Source organism: Canis lupus, chromosome X (assembly GCF_048164855.1).
Source record: "Canis lupus baileyi chromosome X, mCanLup2.hap1, whole genome shotgun sequence".
Taxonomy (NCBI): domain Eukaryota; kingdom Metazoa; phylum Chordata; class Mammalia; order Carnivora; family Canidae; genus Canis; species Canis lupus.
This window is the reverse complement of record NC_132876.1, coordinates 39,003,746-39,019,523: the sequence shown is the minus strand read 5'-3', so window position 1 is coordinate 39,019,523 and position 15,778 is coordinate 39,003,746.

The window sequence follows — 15,778 nt, the reverse complement described above, 5'->3', positions numbered from 1 at the left end:
GAAGCCCATATTTCTGATTTGTCTTTGGTGTTTCTGTTGGTCAGATGACCTACATTCATCCACAAATAGCCATTGAGTATCCCCTTTAAAGTGGTTTTCAAACCTCATCAGATAACAGAATCATGGAAAGGGCTTATTCCAACACAGATGGCTGGGCCCCACCCATAGAATTTCTGATATAGTTGGTCTTGGTGGGGCTTGAGAATTCACATTTCTGACAAGTTCTCAGGTGATTTCAGTACACTCTAAAGTGCCCAGAGGATGCATACTTTGGAACCATTGCCTGAGGTTTATGCTATGGTTTTATGTAGCAGATGCAGCTTGTCACAGGTGAGAACACAGTGTTATTGATTAGCTCTACTGGTGCAGAGGAAATGGCATGAAGTAAAAATAAATGTTCAACTTTATAAATATTTCTTAAAATGCTCATTAAAAATGAGCTCCCCTCCCCAGCAGAGCAGAAAAAAAGGAGACTATTCCATATTGGTAAGAGAGTAGGTATTTCATACTTGATTTGTGGGAGTCAACTTTGGTGCAGCCTTCCCTTCACTTTCTATTTCTCATCCTTCAGATCTCAGCTTAATTGTCCCTTCCTTAGAGAAGCATTTCATGCTTGCCTAATCCAAAGAAAGATTATTCTTTTTTTAAATTTTTATTTATTTATGATAGTCACACACAGAGAGAGAGAGAGAGAGGCAGAGACATAGGCAGAGGGAGAAGCAGGCTCCATGCACCGGGAGCCCAACGTGGGATTCGATCCCAGGTCTCCAGGATCGCGCCCTGGGCCAAAGGCAGGCGCTAAACCGCTGCGCCACCCAGGGATCCCCAAAGAAAGATTATTCTTATAATTCATCGTGTTTGATATTTTATAAACCTCTGTGAATTTTTATTAATATGTTTACTGATTTAATGCCTGCTGTCCCTATCAGACTAGTCCCTGGAAGGTTGGGTCCATATCTATTTTGTACATTGCCCTATGTCTAGCACTCACTATTACATCTGGTATCTAGTAAGACCTCAATCACTCAATTGGTATCTGTTGTCATTGCTGTTTATAGTTGTAAACAATTTATTTTTTATAGTTGTAAATGATTTAAATGTCAGGCAATAGGTGTTTGGTTAAAAAATATATGGTACATACAGTCAGTGGACTGCTTTGTATCCACTAAATATATTTTTGTAGAAATATATCTATTGACATGTAATGATGCCAAGAAATATGAGAGATGATAAAGGCAGCTTCCAAAACAGCAATATGACATAATTTTGGGGAAAATATTTCTAATTGACTCTAAGATGCCATGATTTTTAGACACATCATCTATATGATAACCCTAACCATATTTGTGTGGGAAGCACAACCACATCAATTGTGAACATCCATTGGAAGACACAGCCCAATTCCAAATACTAGCATATGAAAGAAAATGCACAATAGAATCTAATATACATAGAAAAAAGGGTTTGGAACACTATACACCGAGGTGTCAAAAGTAGTTCTTTTCTGGATAGTTATGGGTGTTTATTGGTATTTTGATTTTTTTTCTTCTTCTTGCTTATTTGCAGTTGCTGACCTTTCTATAATGAGTATGGTTAACTTTTGCAATAAAAGGAAACCTCTTTAAAGATACGCTGCCTACTCCTCTCTTCTTGGAGGTTAATCAAGGGCAAGAGCATATCCTCAACCCTGCCTCCTGTCCCACCAGTAAAATGCTTAGCACCAAGTACCTGATGAGTTTGGATCATTACAAAGTATTAAAAGAAGCACTGGATTCAAACGTCTAGACATGATTTTGAGTCCTGGTTCTGCTAAGTAACCTTAAAAGATATACACAATCTTACTGTTTTTCATCTGTTAAATGGGGATGATCATACCTATCTCAGTTGTTTAGAAATGACATGGGGCATGTGAAAGCTCTCTGCATCTGTTTTTCAAATGTGAATTTTTATTTTATTTTATTTTTTTTACTTTTTTTTAAAGATTTTATTTATTCATGATAGTCACACAGAGAGAGACAGAGAGGCAGAGACACAGGCAGAGGGAGAAGCAGGCTCCATGCAGGGAGCCCGACGTGGGATCCGATCCGGGGTCTCCAGGATCGCGCCCTTGGCCAAAGGCAGGCGCCAAACCACTGCGCCACCCAGGGATCCCTGAATTTTTATTTTTAGTTGCACATAGAGCAGCCACATTTCATCTTGCCTAAATGATGCCAGTACTAAGGGACTACCTTGTCTTCATGGCATTCTGGAGTGCCTTTTATCTGCTTTGGGTTAGAAACTATGCCTTTTTATGCCCCCTCACCCAAATGCATCTGGAAATACCACCAACCAGGGGTCACCAGGGCAGGAACTGCGAGAGAAAGCATATGCTATGGGCTAACATATATTTTAATTGTAACATGACATATTTGGGAAAGAAATGTACATAGAAGCTGTCTGGATATAGGAGTTGGTGTAGCAATTCAGATCATTCCAAGGAATTTGAGAGGCTGTGGGTACAGTGGTGGGAGAGTTCTACAATCAAGTAAGTTTAGCAAAAACTTAACAAAGCAAAAAACTATGTATTTTAGTGCTCTCAGAGATGCACAATACACATTAGAACATTAAAGGCTATGAGAAATCCTGCAGTAAAGATGCCTATTTACCTTTGTTTATCCCAGCATTTTCCACACAGATATGACTCTCCCCACCCCTTGTAACATTTGTTAAAATTCTGGATGAACACATGCTGAGCAATATTGCTTTAGATGATTATCTCGGGGATACTTGGTCTCCTACATAGTATAATATAAAAGACAAAGTAATGATTAATGTCTTGGTTTCCATTCTTATGGGTGGTAATATTGGTTTGACAAAAGCAAAAATAATAACAGGTTTAAGAGTGGAGAGTGACATCATCAAAATGGCAGCATAGGTCATTCCTGACTTTGCTCCCCCTTACCTGAAGAACAAATAACATCTGTTTAAGAACAGGACACCACTGAGAGAATCCTAGAATATGAGGGCAAGGTTGAAGTGTCCCCCCTGCATCTCAGAGACCAAGACAGACTATATTAGAAGGGTGAGAGAAATGGTTACATGTTGACCACATTGCCCCTCACCCAGGGCAGTGCAGTACTGAGCTGCCTGTTCCTTCAGTGGGGAAAGAGAATTCAGGGAGAAGAACCAGCCTACCCTAGCACTGTGGGTCACTTTGTGGGAGCCCCTACTCTGATCTTGCACCATGAGGACTGCAGCATAATCGACAGGGCCCAGGCACTTGGAATCTGACTGCAATGGAAAAAGAGGGATCACTTGCAACAACCAGCACACAGATCTTGGCAGATTGAGTTCATACCTGCAGTGCCCAAGTAGTAATCTTAACCAGTGGCTTTTGCTCATTTACAGAACCAAGTCAGGGGTGCACTCAAGCAGAGTGCAGATCTGCATGATTCAGATCCCCAGATAAAAAGTTTTGCCCAGCCCTAGGGCCTGGTGTGTCTATACCCAGGTAAGGTGCTGAGTCATAGCCCTACCCATTGTGGAAAGTATCTTCCCATTCCATCTGACCAAAAGGGCTGGTGACAACTCCTGGAAGCTGTGTGTCCCAATGGTACTTAAACTGAGATAGGACAGAGCCAATAGTTTGTGGTGCAAAGTCAGTGGCCCAGTTTGGCCAGGGAACTTGGGGTATGGCTCAGCTTAAGTTAAGACAACAAATAGCTTTACTAATTTTAGAGTTGCTTCTCCTGTTGTGCCCAGGCAGGGAATCTAATCATAGCTCTACTCATCACTGATAGAGCCTTTAGCCTATCCAGCCAGAGAATCTACCCAGAACACACAGGAAGCTACAGAACCCATTCAACACCCCTACATACCATGGCAGAGAGCATAGTCCATGGCTTTCCTGCTCTGCAGAGCAAAACTGGTGGCCTCACCTGACCAGAAAATCTAGTGTAAACTCAGGCCTGATTTGGGCCTCCAAATGAGCTATAAAGGTCCTGGACCCTGGCCTTGCAGTGAAGTTAAATCATGACTTCTTCTACCACTGAATATAGTACCCAGTCCTGCCTATCTAGTAAACCTGATCAGAGAATTCAGGCAACTGCAAAGCCCATCTTTAGGTAGGGAACTGAGCCAGTAGTGTTATCCAATTGTTCTTTGCCAGTAGTATGCCCCCATTCTTATTCTCAGAGCTCAAATAGTCACCTCACCCCAAAATAGACCATGTAGCAGGCCCCACCTACCCAAAGACATTAGCAGAAGATACACCCAGAAAACCAAACTGAGCTGACTGGTAAATTACTCAAATGTACAAATACCAACATAAAGAATCAAGGATAATAAAAATCAGATAAATATGACACCACCAAAGAAAACTAATACAACTCCAAAAAGCTGACCCTAGGGGAAGGGACGCCTGGGTGGCTCAGCGATTGAGCATCTGCCTTCGGCTCACGTTGTGATCCTGGGGTCTTGGAATTGAGTCCTGCGTCAGGCTCCCTGCATGGAGCCCTCTGCCTGTGTCTCTGCCTCTCTCTCTCTGTGTCTATTATGAATAAATAAATAAAGTCTTTAAAACAAAACAAAAAATCTAGCCCTAAATAAATATGGATCTGTGAACTATCAAAAATTTCAGAATAATCCTTTTAAGGAAGCTTACTAAGGTAAAGGAAAACACAGACAACTAAATGAAATTAGGAAAACAATGCATGAACAAAATAAGAAATTTGACAAGGAAACAGAAACCATCAGGAAAAAAAAAAAACCACAACAATCCTAGAGTTGAAATATAAAATAATGGAACTGAAGAATTAAATAGAGAATTTCAAAAGTAGATTTGATCATGAAGAAAGAATTAGCAATTTGGGAGATTAGGACACTGGAAATTACCCAGTTAGAGGAACCAAAAGAAAAAAGAATGAAAAAGAGTGAATAAAGCCTATGTGTATTATGGGACACAATGAAAAGAAGCAATATTAGCATTTTTGGAATTCCAGAAAGTGAAGAGAAAGATATAGAAAGTGTGTTTAAAGCAATAATAGCTGAAAATTCCCTGAACCTGGGGAGAGAAGTGGACATGCAGATCCATGAGGCCTAAAGAATCCCAAATAGATTGTCATTATCAACAGTGGACCAATCATCCAGAGACTCAGTAAGGAAATGGCAAAATAGAACAACACAATATAGACCAAATGTTCTATCCAACAACAGCAGATATACATTCTTCTCAAGAGCACATGGAACATTTTCTAACATTTTCTAAGATAGACCTTGTGCTAGGCCATAAAACAAGTCACAGCAAATCCAAGAAGATTGAAATAATACCAAGTGCCTCCTGTGGCTGCAATAGCGTGAAACTAGAAATCATTAACAAGAAATGGAAAATTCATGATCACATGGAAATTGAACAACAATCACCTGAACAAAGAATAAATTAAAAGAAATAAAAAAATTTTGAGACAAATAATAATGGAAACACAACATACCAGGACATATGGGATGCAGCAAAAGCAGTTCTAAGAGGGAAATTGATAGCAATAAAAACCTACATTAAGAAGCAAGAAAGACCCCAAATAAACAACCTAACTCTATGCCTGAAGAAACTCAAAAAAGAACAAACTGTACCCAAAATTAGCAGTAGGAAAAAACAATCAATAAAATTATAAATGAAAAAGGAGACATTAAAACTGATACTCCTAAAAAAACCAAAAAAAAAAAAAACCAAAAAAACCTGATACTCCTGAAATTCAAATGATCATAAGAAGCTACTATGAACGACTATATGCCCACAAACTGGACAATATAGAAGAAAATGAAAAAATCTTAGAGATATGCAACTTACCAAGACTTATCAGGAACAAATAGGAAATCTAAATCAATCAATAACTAGTAAGGATATGGAATTAGTAATTGAAAATCTCCCAATGAAGAAAAACCCAGGCTTCATTGGTGAATTTTACCAAACATTTCAACCATTTAAAGAAGAATTAACACCAATACTTCTTAAATTCTTCCAAAAAACTTAAGAGGAAACACTGACAAACTCATTTTATAAAACTAGCATTTTGTTATGAAGCAAGAAAAGGACTCTTCAAGGGAAAAAAAAAAACCACACACACACAAAAGAACAACTTTAGTCAATGTCCCTGGTGAATATAGATATAAAAATTCTTAATAAAATGCTAGGAAACTAAATTCAGTATCCCATTAAAAGGATCATTCTTCATGATCAAGTGGGATTTATTCATGGAATACAAGGATGGTTCAACATACAGAAATCAATCAATGTGATCCATTACATTAATACAATGAAAGAAAAGAATTATATGATCATCTCAATAGATGCAGAAAAAAACCCAGACAAAATTCAACATCCATTCATTATATAAACTTAACAAATTAGGCATAGAAGGAATATATCTCAACATAATAAAGGCCATATATGGCAAGCCCACAGCTAACGTTATACTCAATGGTGAAAGGAATGAAAGCTTTTCCTCTAAGCTCAGGAATAAGACAAGGATGCCTACTCTATTCAATCCTATGTAACATAGTACTGGAAGTCTTAGATCAATTAGGCAAGAAAGGAAATAAATGCATCAGAATTGGACAATAACTAAAATGGTCTCTATTTGCAGACAACATGGGTTTACATATGAAAAAATTTAAAGACTCAAACATACTGTAGATCTAATCAATGAATTCAGTAAAATTACATGATGAAAAATTAACATACGGAAATCATTAGCATTTCTATATGCTAACCACAAAATTTCTGAAAAACAAATATATTGATCCAATTTGCAATAGCATCAAAAACAATAAAATAATATGGGTAAATATCCAGTAGTAGAATTACTGAATCATATGGAATTTCTGTTTTTAATTTTCTGAGGAACTTCCATTCTGTTTTCCATAGAGGACATGCCAATTTCCATTTCCACCAACTTTTTCTCCTTGTTATCCTTGATAACACGTTTTATTTCTCGTCTTTTTTATTCTAGCCATTCTGACAAGTGTAAGGTGATATCTCATATGGTTTTGAGTTGAATTTCCCTAATGATAAATGATGTTGGGAATCTTTTCATGTGTCTGTTGTCCCTCTGTATGTCTTCTTTGGAAAAATATCTATTCATGTCCTCTGCCCATTTTTCATTTGGATTCTTTGTGGTTTTTTGGTGTTGAGTTGTGTAATTTCTTTATATTTTTGAATATTAACACTTTATCAGAAATGTCATTTGCAAATATTTTCTCCCATTCATTAGGTTGCCTTTTTGTTTTGTTGATGGTTTCATTTGTGTAAATTATCTTTATTTTGATATAGTCTCATTATTTTGTTTTTGCTTTTGTTTCCTTTGCCGGAGGAGACATATCTAGAAAAATGTTGATAAGGCTGATATCAAAGAAATTTTCTAGGAAGATTTCCTCTACAAGTTATGTTTTTCTCTAGGAGTTTTATGGTTTTATGTCTTACATCTAGGATATTTACCTGGGGAAAATGAAAACCATAATTTATTTTTTATTTTTAAAATTCTTAAAAAGATTTTATTTTATTTATTTATTCATGAGAGACATACAGAGAGGCAGAGACACAGGCAGAAGGAGAAGCAGGCTACATGCAGGGAGCCCAATGTGGGACTCGATCCCGGGACCAGGGTCACACCCTGAGCCAAAGGGCATGATGCTTAACCACTGAGCCACCCAGGCATCCCCAAAAACCATAGTTTAAAAAGATATATGAACCCCTATGTTTATTGTACCCTTATTTACAAAGACCAAGATATGAAGACAACCTAAGTGTCCACTGATAGATGAATGGATAAAGGAGATGTGATATATATATAATATAATGGAATATTACTCAACCATAAACATTAGATCTTGTGAAAGTAAAGGGATGGAAGAATTTATCATGGAAATGGATGTGAAAAGAAAGCCAGGGTATCAATACTTATATCAGACAAAATAGACTTTAAAACAAAGACTATAGCAAGAGACAAAGAAGGACACTGTATAATCATTAAGGGAACAACTCAAAAAGAAGATATAACAATGGTAAATTTTTATGAACCCAGAATAGGAGCACCCAAATACTTAAAGCAGTTAATAACAAACAAAATAATTGGTAGTAATACAATAATAGTGGGAGACATTAACACCCCACTTACTTCAATGGACAGATCATCCAAATAGAAAATCAAAGAAAGAGTGGCTTTGAATCACACATTGAACCAGATGGATTTAACAAATATATTCAGAAAATTTCATCATAAAACAGCAGAATACACATTCATTTTAAGTGCAGAGGGAACATTCTCTAGAATAGATCACATATTAGGCCACAAAACAAGTCTCAACAAATTGAAAAAGATCTAAGTCATTCCACACATCTTTCCTGACCACAATGCTATGAAACTAGAAATCAACCATACAAAAAAATCTGCAAAGAGCACAAATACATGGAATTCAAATAATGTGCTATTAAACAATGAATGGGTCAACCAAGAAATAAAAAAGGAAATAAAAAAAATAAATAGAGAGAAACAAAAATGAAAACACAATGGTCCAAAATCTTTGCGATGAAGCAAATGTGGTTCTAAGAGGGAATTTTATAGCAATACAAGAATCAAGAAAAATACCAAATAAACAATCTAACCTTATATGTAAAGGAGCTAGTAAAGAGAAGCCTATCATTTGTTATTTTGTTTGAGTCTCATAGGAGTCCTGTCAGGGAGCAGGACTGGGGTTACTACATACAAATTCCTGTGAATAAACAATCAAAATAGATTAACTGACTTGCCTAAGGTCCATGGTTATTAACAGGTTTAGTATTTGAACCAAAGTATGCTTCTTATTTTGTTTGCCACGTCCAACACATATAACCTTTGTTTATTCTCTACTTTGCTCTCTGCCTTGAGAGGCTAACTCTAGAACATAACGTAGGTCCTTTGCTAGCTTGCTTTCCAGTTGAAATCAGCCAATGGATGTTTCCTGCAGGATACTGAAGGATAGGAAGAGAGAAAGCTCACTATATTACTTCTCTGCCTTTTCTTAGCTTTGATGTCACTTCCTTAGTGCCTTAAATCTAGATTCTGCTAAGTAGCTCCTTCTGCAAGGTTCTGCTTCTCTCACTGTTTCCTCTTTTTATTCCTTCACCTCCAGGATTGGCAATGGAGCCCTGGTGTTGCTAGTCTCTAGGTGCTTCACCAATCCTTTGTTTATTCTCTTTATTAAAATCTCTTTGAACATCTGAGGTGCATTCTGTTCACTACTGAGACCCTGACTGATATAGTATGTCTTCTCAACTCAACATCTACTGTTTTTCCCATCCATTTTCTGCCTCTGTAATGTTGGAGCAGGGATTACCAGTTTTCCAAAGCAATGTTCATCTGCTCTAAATTTGAAAGAAGTAGACACAGAAGCTGAACACTCATGAGAAAAGATGTCATTGAATTGTTTCATCTGATTTGGAACCAGTTTTGCCAGGGAACCTTTTTTTAAAATTGTGGTATAATACATATAACATAAAATTTACTACCTTAACCATTTTTAGGTGTACAGTTCAGTAGTGTTAGAAGTACATTCACAGTGTTGTGCAATGAATCTCTATAATGCTTTTTATCTTGCAATATTGAAATTCTATACTCATTAAGCAACAAATCCCATTCTATCCACCCATCTCCTGGAAACTACCATTCCACTTTCTATCTCCATGAATTTGAGATACCTACCTTAGGGACCTCAAATGTGAGAATTTGTACCATAGGTGGTCTGTCTGGCTCATTTCACTTAGCATAGTGTCTTCAAGTTTCTCTTTTGTAGTATGTGTCAGAATTTCCTTCCTTTTTAAGGCTGAATAATATTCCATTGTATATACATGCCACATTTTGTTTACCCTTTCATCTATTGATGAATGTTTGGGTTGTTTCCACTTTTTGGCTATTATGAATAAAGGTGCTAAGAACAAGGATGAACAAATATCTCTCTGATACCCTGCTTTCAATTCTTTTGGGTATATACCTGAAAGTGGAATTGCTAGGTCACATGGTAATCTTATTTTTAATTTTTAGAAGAGCCTAATATTTTTTTCTATAGTGGTTGTGCCACTTTACATTCCCACCAACAGTGCACAAGGATTCCACTTTCTCCACATTCTTTCCAACATTTGTTATTCATTCATTTATTTTTTTTTATAGTATCCATCCTAATGGGTGTGAGGTGGTAACTCATTGTGGTTTTGATTAGCATTCATCTAATAATTAGTCATGTTGATCAACTTTTCATATGTTTCTTGGCCATTTGCATATCTTTAGAAAAATGTCTATTCAAGTTCTTAGCACATTTTTTAGTTGAATTGTTTATTTTGTTGTTGAGTTACAAGAGTTCTTTATTTATTCTGTAAATTAACCCCTTATCAGATATATTATTTGCAAATATTTTCTTCCATTCTGTAGGTTGCCTCTTTATTCTGTTCACTGTGTCTTTTGATACACAGAAGTTTTAAATTTGGTGTCCTATTTATCTTTTTTTTTTTTTAACTTTTGTTGCCTGTGATTTTGCTGCCAGATCTGTCATGAAGTTTTTTATGGTTTCTTCTAAGAACTTTTCTAAGAGTTATAGTTTTAGGACTTATATTTATGACTTTGATCCATTTTGTGTTAATTTTTGTATGTATCATAAAGTAAGGTTCTAGCTTGTTTACATGTTGCTATCCAGTTTTCCTAGCACTACTTGTTAAAAAGATTGTCTTTTCCCCATTGAATGGTCTTGACAGCCTTATCAAAAAATCATTTGAGCATATATATGGTTTATTTCTGGGCTCTCTGGTCTATTCAATTGGTTTATGTCTGTCTTTATGTGTCAGAGAACGCTTATGGAAAGGTCTAAATAATTTTATTTAGTATAATAGTGGATCCCCTTACCCATTAAGTATGGTGCTAAGAGGTAGGGTAGCAGTAACAGAGTCAGGGAAGGAATGAGATGAAAGTATCAAGCAATGTGAAGGAAACCTGTCGATAAATAGCAACATTAACATTAGTGTCCTCAAGTAGAAAAAGTCTGGCTGTAGAAATGAAAACACTTTACAAATGAGGTCACTCATGAGTATAAAGCCTTTTGTGGTTCAATTCTAGAATCTGACATTTAAATCAACTTTGGGAACTTGATTTGCATTTTCCTGTAGGAAGAAAGTATATATAGTGTCTTCCTTCTAAAGCAGAATTATAAATATTTAACCCAGAATATGTTGGAAATAGTAGCTATTGGTAATAAAAAATATGGTAGGCTGGAATACCATTTTATTCTTTGAAAGACAATGAATAGAGATCATCATTTGTTTGATGTATTTTAAAAGCTAGTCCTGAAGTAAAAACAAATTGAATTTGAGAATCAAAGAGGAGAATGGTGAAGATCTGGAGAGTCTAGAGAAACTTTCCCAAACTGTGGATCAGAATCGTAAGGGAAGGACTTTGAGTTCAGATATTCTAAGCCTGCTACTTTCGGGCTATATGACTTAGAGTCTTTGAGCTTTAATTTCCTCATTTATAAAATGGTGGTAGCAGTACCAACGTTTTCAGGATTGTCGTGAGGACTAAATGAAATTTGGTATGCTTAACCCCTATCACAGCACCTACCATATAGTAAGTGCTTATCAACTGCTGTTCCCTCATGCTTAAAGGGATTTAGAGATCAATGACACTGTTTCTGATGCTAGTATATACCCTACTATTTAAAGGTAATAGAGGAATGACTAGCTGGAGCTTCAGGGGAAAATAGTAGAGAGTTTTACTCTGGTACAACAGATCAAGAGCTGGCCCAGAGAGGAGTTATAGGAAGGGAGTGGAAGAAAGTGTGTGTGTGCATGAAATAATTTCCTGGTGTGATTAATTAAGTTTATGAACGTGGGGAGCATTACAAAGGTACACTTTCCCTGAGGTTGGAGAAAAGAGGTGGCAGGGGAGGGGACATGGTACCAGGTATCAGTCTTCCCATATATGACAGTACTTAATGTACTTAAAATTGTTTTTAAGTAACCTATTAGCTTAGATGTATACAATTAGCTCACATGTATCTAGCTTACATGTATCCAATTGTTGTAGTCATTATAATTTTATACAAATCTTAATAAAGCCGACCTGGCCAGGCTGCTATGTTGTAATACTTGGAGAGTCAACAGTTTAGGTAGATACATGCATTTTAAAAGTATTATTAGCTCCACATTCTTTAAATTTGATATTTTTCTTCATTTTTTGGAATGTTCAACTGATCTAAGCTAGGTGAGGTTTGACTGTGGTACAAAATTACCAACAGCTTGGGGTGATGTAGGACCATGAATTAATCAGGGTGGTGTAGATAAATATGGGAAATATTTCCTGAAGGTAATATGTTCTGAGCTGAACCTTGAAGAGAGTGATATGAATTGGTAGCAAAGGGGGTGAATTGTCGAGGGAGAAAAATGCCATATGTTAAATAATAATAGAGGGATAAAATTTGTTGTACGTGAAGATCTCAAAAAATTATCTTGGCATGTAGAGATGAGGTGGTTGTGGTAAGGGTGCTAGAGGCTGGACTAAGATGCTTGGGTTTAGCTGCATAGGCAACAGGGAGCCACTATGCAATACTGCAATAGAGAGTGACAGGATGTGAGTTAAAAGACTCTATAACCATGATGATGGCTATGGTATACTTTGGTGGTTCCCAAATCGTGTTTAAAAAATACAGATGTCAGGCAGCCTGGGTGGCCCAGCGGTTTAGCGCTGCCTTTGGCCCAGGGCGTGATCCGGGAGATCCAGGATCAAGTCCCATGTCGGGCTCCCTGCGTGGAGCTTGCTTTTCCCTCTGCCTGTATCTCTGCTTCTCTCTCTGTGTGTGTCTATCATGAATAAATAAATAAAATATTAAATAAATAAATAAATAAATAAATAAATAAATAAATAAATAAAACAGATGTCAATGCAGGTGGCAACCCCAAAGATTCTGATCCAGGGGGTGGGTATGAGAGAGGTGGGCATAGGGAATCAATGGTGACATGTGACGGAGGTGAGGACCATGGCCAGAACTAGGGATTAGAACCCTAAAGCCTGACAATCCTTAAAGTCTATAAACACAACCACCTTCTCTTTTTGAAAGTTCTTATATTGTTTCCTCTTCCTGGAATGCCTTTTCTCTCCATCTTGAAAATTCCGCCCATTATTTAAGGCCCAGCTCAGATGTAGCCTCCCCTGAGAAGTCCTACTGGGTCCATGTCTCCCAACTGCTGTGATCTCTCCTGTGATTACTTAGGGAGAAGATACAAGAAGACCATAGGTCTAGAGTTCATAGGGGAATTGGAGAATTCAGCTAGTTGCAGACCATTAATAATAAGTGAAGTATTTGAAGGGCAGGAAGGAAGGGCAGGACAAGGGAAGGTTTATGATATCATTGTTACTTTTTCATTTGCTCTCTAAATTATTGAAACACATTGCAGTTTGTGTGTGGCCTGCTTATATGGAATTACAGATCATATTGTCTAGTTTTTAACTGACCTAATCCTCATACAATGAGCAAAGAGTTGGAAATCCTTCCTGCAAATAAACCAGGGATTGTGGAGAAACCTAGCATAAGCACAAGAGAACAATAAGAAAATGGCAGAGCCAATGCCATTCTGCTCCTAGAAGGTTCTACTCCTAGAATGAGCTCATTGTCAGCCACATTACCAAACAAAACCAACAACAATCTAATTAATAAACTATTATAAAGTGGGCTACAAAAATTTTCTAGAAGGCTTTGTGAGATATCTTTTTTTTTTTTTTTTTGGTGTACGTCTGTGTGTTTGACAGCCACTGCCACCAAAAATTGAAATTACTGAACTTAGAATTGGAGCTTCAGATTGCTAAATAATGAACAGTTAAAATAAGACCTTAAAAATTATGCTTATTAAATCACATTACTCTTTCTCTAAAGATATTATTTTAATATTAACTGTTTTAGTAAAAACAAAAAGGATTTTAGAGCTTTTAATATATTTACAAATTATTTTAAAATAGTTAATTTCATCATATATAAAGTTATATTTAAATTGGATACTTTTAAATTTCTTTCTTGTGTTTGTTTTACAATGTACACAATGTTAGTACAGTAGTATGTATATTTATATATATGTATATATACATATATAAAACAGACCTCTTCTCTCTTTTTAAAAAAATGTATTTATTTATTCATGAGAGACACAGAGAAAGAGAGGCCAAGACAGGCAGAGAGAGAATCAGGCTCCATGCAGGGACCCCAATGTGGGACTTGATCCTGGGACTCCAGGATCATGCCCTGGGCCAAAGGCAGGCTCTCAACCACTGAGCTACCCAGGTATCCCAGACCTCTTCAAGAAAATCAAGAAAACTTGAAAATCTTTGCAATGAGCATCTACATACTTGCGATGAGGAGGAAGGCAAAAGGGTACCACCAATTGAAAGGGCTTTTCTGTTCAGAGACACAGAAGGGTCAGCCACCAAATTAAGCCTTTTTCAAGATTGGGATTTTAATATTTTAAGATCAGGGGTAAAAATACTGGGGGTATCACAGCAGGGTTGAGCAGGGAGTAGCAGTGATACTTGCAAGAGGTGTGACTCAAGGATATAACGCCACTGCTAATCTATATTGTGCCTTTGTAAAGTTAGAAAAAGGTTCACCTTCCTTCAAGCAGATGCAGCTTACACCAAAGTCCATAGCTTGATAAGTCTGTATACCAGCTCAAGCTGAACCCCCATTTATTCCCATCACTCTTGTGCAGTGCATAACCCAAACAACTGTATACAATGGCGATATGTAAGAATACTTAATAAGTGGCATATCTGCTTAAAAACCCTCCCCAAATGGTTCTGATGACCAAGTTATAAAATATTGGTCTATATAATAGCATTTTTACTTATTTATTCTATAACTCTGTAGAATTATTAAGAGAGATGCATTTTAAAAACTGGTCTACAATTCAGACATCTCACTAAACTTGCCTTCCCATCATTATGGAATGTCTATAACCAGTGATCTAGCTGGAAGACCCTGGGTTACTTTCCCTCTCTGAGTCTGTTTCTTCAGTTCTAAAATGAAAGGAGTTGAACTAGATGATCTGGAAGGTCCTTACCAGACATAGTACCGTATGTTTAGTGCATTTTACTGCTTAGTGATGTATGAAAATTCTCTGCCAGGCAGCCTCTGCAGCTACATTTTATTGGCTGGCTTTGGCTCATTTTCCTGAGAGAGTTGAAGGCATATGTTCACTCTAACTCTGTTTTTTTTAGAGGGGCTGTTTTTACCATTAATTGCACTGTCTTCCTCTTGCTAGTGTCTAATAGGCATCTCTAAAGTGGGGTAGCATCATGGGCAACATTTACAGCCAACCATAGAGTGGCAGCTACAATTGTTGGGTTATCTTTGATATGCCTTGAAAATTATTCAAAAACCGTTTTCTTTCCTGGTTGCTCCAGTAGATAGCTGTGAACCAAAAGTCTAGCTTCAGCAATTTGAAGGCTTGATCAGAGCAGCTGAAGAGCTGTTCTTGGAATCTTTTCACTTTTGGTCACAAAGCTTCATCAGATCTCCTTTAGATGTTCTGCCCAAAATCTCAGAAGAATTTTCTGCTTCAGCTGATAAACAATAAATACTAATGGGGAGGCAACAATACAGTGGGGAAAATGGTGTTTTCTTCTTGGATTAAGAGGAGGAAAGAGAAATGTGGGCAGATAGGCAACTAAACCAAATAAGTTTGGTCTTCTCATCAATGACTGATTTAATAAAGACATATAACCAATTAACTAGCTAT